Below are 7,217 nucleotides of genomic sequence, written 5' to 3'. Positions count from 1 at the left end.
TTCTCTTTTTATGGCTATTGGCAGCAATCCTCAAGTGTATCTTCCATGCCCAGACCACGCTGATTCAGTTCAGCTGGGCGTTATAAGTTACCCATTAGTTGCCCACTACAGTTACTATGCTCAACTTAATAGTCACAGAAATAAGATGTATAAGAAGACTGTGATAACATTTTTACCTATCCTACAGCAAAAATAAAATTTTAATAAAAATTACTTGTATTTTGAGAAGAATGTTGAAAGAGGCCCTCATAAAGTACTGGTGGTTTAAATTGATAATCCTTTCCTGAAAGGCAATCTATCAGTATATATCAAGATTATTAAAAAAGAAAGACAATTAAACTCTTTAACTAGGCAAATCCTCTTCCAAGAATTTATCCTAAATAGATCATTAAAGAAAAAAATTAAAATGTGTATGTATCCACCATTTATAATAAAAATAAAAGCAAACTACAACAGTAGGTCAAAAGTTAAATCACTATAATATAATGAAAGAATGAATAGCATGAAATATGCAGACTATGTAATGCAGAGAAAATGCTCATGAAATAATGATACAGGAAAAAATATAAAATTATACACATACACTGAAAATCCAAGTGTATTGAAACTAATTAATATACACACATTAAAAACAGTACTGGAAAACACATAAGATGTGAATAGTAGTAGTTGTTTCTGAATAGTAGTATTGCAGTAGTATCACAGTATTGGGATTTGTTTCTTCTCTATGCATTTCAGTGTTTTCTAAGGTTGTAACAAAAATATGTACTTCTATAATTAGACAATATCCATTGATTTATGAGGTATAACTTGCAATGGATGGGTAACCTGAGAAAGAAGGACATGACATTTGGTCTCAGTAGAAATACCACCTATGTCCTAAGGTGACAAAGTAATTTCTAGAATCACTTTGGTAGTTGCCATTCTGTAGAAGGCAGACCTTTACAAATAAAAAGAAAGGTGGGCAGGACTCCCACTGCACAGTCAGATCATTTAGAGACACTATGATGGGCTGGCAAAAGAGAAGCCAGAGATGGTCTGTGTTCCACTCCCACTCAATCTCGAAAGGTCATTCCAATGCAAGAAATGTTTGACGAATACAGCTAATGCCCTTTTCAAGTATGAAGGTGCTTTATGTTCCATAGTCCTATAATTTCTAGACCAAAAGAGATTTCTAGGCAGTTTTCATTGTTTCTAGGACTCTATACACTAGTATTTCCCCCAATATGTCATAAATACACCTGAACACCCAAAGTTTGAGGAAAAGTCACTGTATCATTTGAAGATCTATTGAAGATGGGATTATAAAAATAAAATGGCATGTAGATTGATGACATTTACATCTGAGATATGCAAATCCAAGATAGCTATACATTTATAGATTCTTTACTGCCTTATAGGGATTTGGGAAGTAAAGCCTAAATTTATGCCTAACAGACACATATGACTGAGATAGGTCTTGACCAAGTCTATATGGCTAATGATCTAGTCTCCAATGAATAGAAATATCTCAGCCTAGAAAGACTAGGCCCTAGAAAGGTTTGTACAGAAAATAGATACAATTTCTAAACAACTCTGATAATTAATGAACTTAGATTTCAATCTGGAAAAGGAATTGTGCTTAAAAGCCATGGTGGTAGATGAATGTCCTACTGATGACACTGAGCATTACAAGGTACACTTGAGTATGTGCATCTCATAGGTGGAAAAGAGACATTCCAGAAAGGAAGAAAGGGAGAGAAAAACAAGGAAGCAATAGAGAGCAGTGGTGTAAGCTACTCTGACTTGCCTGGTGTTAGCAATTCATCATCAAAAATCAGTAGCACAGAAATAAAAAATAAACATCTCCACGTCGCAGACTGAATCCCAATGATTGGTGGAAGCCTGTATATAAAATAACCACTTTTCAAACTTTCAGAAAACTAATCAAGGAGGGGTAGTGAACTATATCATGCTCCGTAAAAATTTTTAAAAATTGTTTGAAAGCAAATTTTTATTAAATGGCAAGTTGGTTCATAATAAAACAGCTGAAAAGACCCAAAAATGTTGTTCAAAGTTCAGAAGGAAAGAATGCATATTTCAGAGTTGTGAACTGCCCTACTTGCAAGTGTGATGGAAATGGGCAAAATGGAGCACTTGGATGTCATGACTGATCCTGGAAATGAACACAGAGCTGGGAGCCCAGAACCTGTAAGGGAAAACCAGGTCCCATGACAGTCAGCTTCTCAGAATGAGATCTATTTTACCCTTCCAACAACCCGTTCCATAACTATTTAATAAATACTTTTTTTTTTTCTTTTTTTGGTACCGGAGATTGAACTCGGGTCCTTGCGCTTGCAAGGCAGACCACCGAACCACTGAGCTAAATCCCTGGCCTTAGTAAATACCTTCCATGGGGCTGAGGATTTAGCTCAGTGGCACTGTACCTGCCTGGCAAGCACAAGGTCCTGAGTTCGATCCCCAGTACTGGAAAAATAAAATAAATAAATAAATAAATAAATAAATCCTTTCCGTGTACCAGATTCTTCACAACGTTTAATAATATTGTTCCCCAGAACTCTGGTGTTATATATTTTGACAGAAGTTTTAAGAAACTTTTTTTAAAGTATGAGAAAAGAACCCTTGCCAATCTCTATGCCATACTGGATCACCCTTTCTGCCAAAGCAGACTGTTTTCTTAGTAATATGTCCTTATTTCTGTTCCAGTATCTTTTGATTATGTCGTAAACTGTTCAGTGCTTTAGGCCTATCTGCCCACTGGTCTCTGAGCATGGCACAAAGATGACAGTCATTCTCACACTCCTAGTCCTTGGGGAGTGTCTTGCTCATCGTAAGCACCCTGTAACTATTTGGTAATTGCCTTAGTCACTTTCTCATGGCTGGGACCCAATAATCTGCTACTTAAAACTAAAGGAGAAGCGGTTTATTTTTACTCACATTTTTGGCTGATTCCAAGGTACTTGAGGTAACACAGCCTTTTAAGCCTCTTTCCTTCTGGTAATAGCACTTCAATTCTCTTTGGGAAATTGCCTTGCTACATTTGATTTAATGGTGGGAAGTTACCTGCCCCTTTGCCCAAGACTGCTTTCTACAGTTCGGTGTGCCCAGAACCAGGTAGTTACAGGCAGTGAACACTTGCTTGGGGCCTTTTCCTGAAGTAATTGGTAAAATGCTCTCTTGTTCCACGGATCACAAAGTGAATTATAGATAGTAAACTCTGAGCCACAAGGATTGCCCACGTGAATAGCCTGCCTATGAACACTCAATTTCTAAGGTTTCCTAAAAATCCATTATAAGATATACCATTATTTTATGTGACACTAAGAATGAAGAAATTGTAAGTGGCATCTTGATTTCATGTGTGAAAAATAGATGGAAATATATATCTTTTTAATGCTGAGACATGCCAAAATATCGGCATAGAAGAAAAAAATGAAGAGACATATCAAGATATTGTTTCCTTAGATCTACCTATGCCTAAATCCTTGAGCTGCTCCTGAACTTTTCAGATTCAAGAAGGAACATGGGTTAGGTTGTTGCAATGAAGTCCCACAAAAGTACTGGCCTAAGTAATAAGAATTTATTGCCTCATTTCTGGAAGTCAAATGTCAAAAATCAAGGTGTAGGCAGGGTTTTTTTCCTGCTGAAATGTACAAAGGAAGGATCCGATGGAGGCCTTTCCCCTTTAGCAGCAGATGGCCATCTTCTCCCTGTGTTTCTTTACATCATCTTTCCTGTGTGTGCATCTACATCACAATTTTCCCATCCAGTAAGGACATCAGTCATACAGGATTAGGGTCCCCCTATTAATGACCTCACTTAATGGGAATTCCTCTGTAAAGACCCGATCTCCAAATAAAGTCACATTCTAGGGTACTGGGATTTGTGACTCTCACGTATTTTTAGAAAGAGACACATTTCAATCTGGAACATAAGGAATGAATTCCTTTTGTACAAAGGCCAATTTGAGTGGAGTTTTGGTCATTTACAATCAAGGCTGCTTCTCCTCAGTAAATCTGATTTTCTCTGCATGGATAACCAAACATTCTTTTAAATCCCAGCAATTTTCTAGAAATGGATGATAACATGCATAAGGCTAATTTTAATTTATTTCATTCCTTCTGAGTCACTCTTGAGGCAAACCATAGGTTCGGGATGAGGTACTGCAGGACAAGATCTAAATTCTAAGTTTAATTATTATATTATGAGTGAAGTTGGCCAAATCAACTACCAAAGGAACGCATGACCTTGCACTTGCAAGGCAGGCATGGTGCCACTGAGCTAAATCCCCAGCCCAGCAATTTCCATTTAAAGGGATATAGCATGAGATGATTAAAATAACATTAATTAGGATGAAAATATCTTCTTAGATAAAAGATCTTCACTTTACCACTTGTTCTATGACATTGGGTGAGCTACTGAATGATTCTAAAAGCCTCATCATCCTCATTCACAACAAAGGGCAAAGTTGCCCCGTCTCACTAAATCCTTGTGAAGACCAGATGAGAAATGTGTATGAAAGCACTTGGCAAACTATAAATCATTATATACAACTAAATGTTCTCAGCTTTTCTTTTTCACTTAGCTAACATTGAATGTCACAATCCAGACACTGTAGACTTTCTGCATATGATCTCATTTCATCTTTGCAGTCCTGTGAAGCAATTCAGTTAGGCCCATTTTCCATCTTAGTTTTCAGATGAAGAAACTAAAAAAGAGCTAAAACTCTTTCTAAAGCTAGCAAATTGACAAATAATAAGTAATACAGCCCATATCTGAATCCAAGAAATAATCTTTATCCTGAGCTTAAGATCTTAGCCAAGTGAGGTACTATATAAAAGATAATAGAAGAAATGTACACAGACACAGATACATATCTGCATATGAATTCGTAAAAGAAATGTGGAAATGCTGGCCACAGATGTTTTGGTGAAAATGCTTGTTAGTTTTTAAATGGTCAGGATGAAGGCATGTGTTTATCCTCTGCTTCTGAAAATAGAACTACTGGCTCAGAAAGTCCCCTGGAGGCTGAAAGACTAATAAGTGGACAGAAATCCATTATTCTGTCATTCAGAGAGCAGCTGCTACATGCAAAATCTGGCACTTGCCACACAAGGACCAGTTTCTGCCTTCTAAGCAATGTGACTCCTCTGTGTCACTGAGCCTCTCCATCTTGTATTTCTACTCTCTAAGCATTCTATCACTGGTTGTTTTACTTACTCTGTTGATGTTATTGATGTCTATTTCATTGTTCCAGGTTATATTTCACTGAGTTTTCAATAGAAGTGTACCTTCTAGCTATTTGGTGAATGAATGTCCTTCATTATCTTACTACCTTAGAACTGTTATTCTGATATCCTATTGCAATCACACTTTCCATTAAAGTCAGAAAAATGAGGTGCAAAGCGGAAGGGGAAATGGGAGGGGTAAGGGAAAAGAAAGATGGAAACGGAATTAACATGAGCAAAAGAAAAAATGGAAACAAAGCCTTTGTAGATAGGGAGGGGTGGAGGGGTTGAAGGGAGGGTAGGGGAATAGGGAGAAAATAAGAACCAAGATGGATTATGTAAAGATGCAGGTTTCCAATGATGAATGTCATTGTACTGTATACCTTAAATGGACTAATAAAATTAATTAATATTTAAAAATCCATCTCCTTCCCCCCAAAAAGAAAAGAAAAATAGTACCTATTTTCTACCTATGACTAAGTCCAAAGATCACCAGGAAAGTGGGTAGCATTCTCTGAACTTCTGAGATTTTAAATTTTTTTTTCAAAACAAAATAAAAACAAAAATCTGAAGCATTGAGGTGAGTGAATTCTCTTGGGCCGTGAAAAAGTTGTGATGTCACTGAAAATCATTAAAGATGGAACTGCTGCTCCAACTGTAGGAGAGGTAGCTTCCTCAGTTTGAACCACTGGACCTTTACTACAGTTTATTAAAGATCTCATAGAAGAATGAAGCGTTCTATCATTTGGGTGAGCTTTGTCTCCCCAGGCTCCCTGTGTTGGAAACTTAGTCTCCAAGGCGGCTGTGTCAAAGTGTGATGGAAACTTTAAGAGACAGAGCTCGATCTAAGATAATTAGGTCATCGAGGGTGCTGTCCTCAGGAGGAATAAATGTGGTTCGTGTGCCACCCTAGCTAGTTCCCAAGAGAGAGTAGTTGCAAAAGGGCAAGAGAGGCCTTCCTATTCCCTGGCTTTGTGTTTCTGTCTTGCTTGCACTCCGGTTGTGAAGCCATCACCATGTTATGATATAACCAGGAGGCCATCTCTAGAGCTGAACAGATGCTGGTGCCATGCTCTTAGAGCTCTGAAACTTAAAGCTCAATAAACTTCTTTTCTTTATAAATGAACCAGCCTTGGAATTTTTGTTAGAGTGATGAAAAACAAGTTAATACACTTGACTATATCTCAGAGGATTTGTCCCACTCATTTACTCTAAGCTACCTAACAGTGAGATTTGAAGGACAGAGTTGGAAAAAGATGCCCGGAAATTCCCAATTGGGGCTGCATCTACTGCCTTCTGCAGCCTCATTAGAGCCTGCTACCAACTGGAACTGTATATTCCTCCTCTACGTAATCACCATTTCCTGGGTAATACCAGCCCCAGTGTGTCATAGTCAAGAGTACAGGGTTTTAAAGTCAGGTAAATTTAGTTTGAGTCACATTCTATAACTTTTTGGACCATAACAAGATTACCTATTTCTCTCTGCTTCCATTTTTCTTCTGTAAATGGATCAGAGCTAATTTCAGAGATATTTTAAAGATTCCATGAGAGGGCCTGGGATTTAGCTCAGAGGTTCCAGCCCCTGCTTTACAAGCGCAGGGACACAAGTTTGATCCTTGGTACCAAAAAAAAAAAAAAAAAGGTTCCATGAGATAACATGTGTCAAACACATTAGTTTCTAAATAAATGTTTTTCCTTTCCTTTTCCCAAGTCATCTAAAAAACTATGAATTTAAATCATTATAAAAGGGGCCAGTAATTGATAACTTTGAAAATGTCCACAATATTTCTATTTCTCTATTAATACCTATGTGGCAGTCCAAGGATAATAGGTAAAAGCACAGAATCTAGAGTGAAACTACATGGGGTTCGGATCTCTTTGTACTTCAGCTGTCTCATTTGTAAAATGGGGATAATAAGTGTACCAGCCCCAGAATATTGACATGAGTGCTAAGTAGGTGAAGCGTGTGAAACATATATATATATATAT

Source organism: Fukomys damarensis, unplaced genomic scaffold (genome assembly GCF_012274545.1).
Source record: "Fukomys damarensis isolate Sample0158 unplaced genomic scaffold, DMR_v1.0_HiC HiC_scaffold_11, whole genome shotgun sequence".
NCBI lineage: Eukaryota > Metazoa > Chordata > Mammalia > Rodentia > Bathyergidae > Fukomys > Fukomys damarensis.
This window is presented reverse-complemented; position numbering follows the sequence as displayed.